Consider the following 1,176-nt stretch of genomic DNA (forward strand, 5'->3'; position numbering starts at 1 on the left):
GGTAAGTATAGATTTTGGTTTTCTTAATGAGTCAAAGATAAAAGAATAACTTCAAAGGCAATCAAAATTCCATTTTCCTGAAAGTTAGATTTTATTTACCCTGTTCAATGATCCAAAATCAAAATTATCATTATATCAAACAAGGATGTCATGAATTGTTCCTGCTTCCCATAAAAATATTAGGAAACTTTTGAGGGTAAGAGTTGGGTTTTAAATTGCACTTTGTTACTATACCATTCTCTCTCTTTTTAACTGATCAGCCAGAAGCATGCATAAAGCTCTATTGTGAATGGAACTGTTTCAACAGTCCCTTGTATATAGATAGGTCAATTATAAATTTCATCCCACCTGGAATTCTTTATTTTTCAGCACTTTAAGCAGCAGGTGTGACACATACCACAGAGGTAGGAAAGACCATCTTTAATAGATTATCTTCTTAATTGTAGAGAATTTTGAAAATTAAAATTGTTGAAATGCTTAACCATGTCTTTGATGAGTCCCAAAGGACAACAGATCTGGTGACTCCTATCTGAAGAATCAGTTCCCTGGAGTGTTCTAGCCTTTGCTGGGTTCTTGACAGCTAGATCTACTAGGGCTGCGGACAGCTACACCAAGAAAGCACACTCACTTGCCAATTCTTTAGACCACCCAGTCCTGTTGGCAGAGAGGGCAATGATTGTTCTGTTTTACCCACAGGGACATGCAGCAGTTGTGGAAGGAATGATTACACTCTTCCCAGACCACAACACAATCCTCTTGTTTGTTTTCAGCTTGACATCTAAGACAGGCATCCTGGTCCCTGCAGATGGCTCCTGTATCGCACTCTACGTCCCAGCTCCACATGACAACTGCATACCACTTCTTGAGCAAAAAATTTTGTCGCCTCCTGACTTGAAGCCTGCACTCCTGGAGTGTGATGACAAAATGCAGAGCTCCTCACCCTCTTCCATGTCAGCCATGGTGGCAGCTTGGAGCCCACAGGAGGACATTGGGTTAAAGGAAGTGGGTGGCTATGGTAGGTCTGTTGGGGCCACCAGATAGGCAATAGCCTGGGTCTTGCTTTTTAATGCAATCTGCCAGTCTATGTCTTTTGATTGATAAGTTTAGGCCATTTATATTCAATGTTATTATTGAGATATGATTTTTTATTCCCTTTAATTTTGATTTATTTCTGGT

At 40.0% G+C, this 1,176-nt stretch overlaps 1 pseudogene; it reads right to left on the reverse strand.

Annotated features, from left to right (window-relative positions):
• Positions 1–686: 686 nt before the first annotated feature.
• LOC113201469 (RING-box protein 2 pseudogene) lies at positions 687–959 on the reverse strand (annotated as a pseudogene).
• Between the last annotated feature and the right edge of the window lie 217 nt (positions 960–1,176).

The sequence above is a fragment of the Urocitellus parryii genome, chromosome 5 (genome assembly GCF_045843805.1).
Source record: "Urocitellus parryii isolate mUroPar1 chromosome 5, mUroPar1.hap1, whole genome shotgun sequence".
NCBI classification, from domain to species: Eukaryota; Metazoa; Chordata; class Mammalia; order Rodentia; family Sciuridae; genus Urocitellus; species Urocitellus parryii.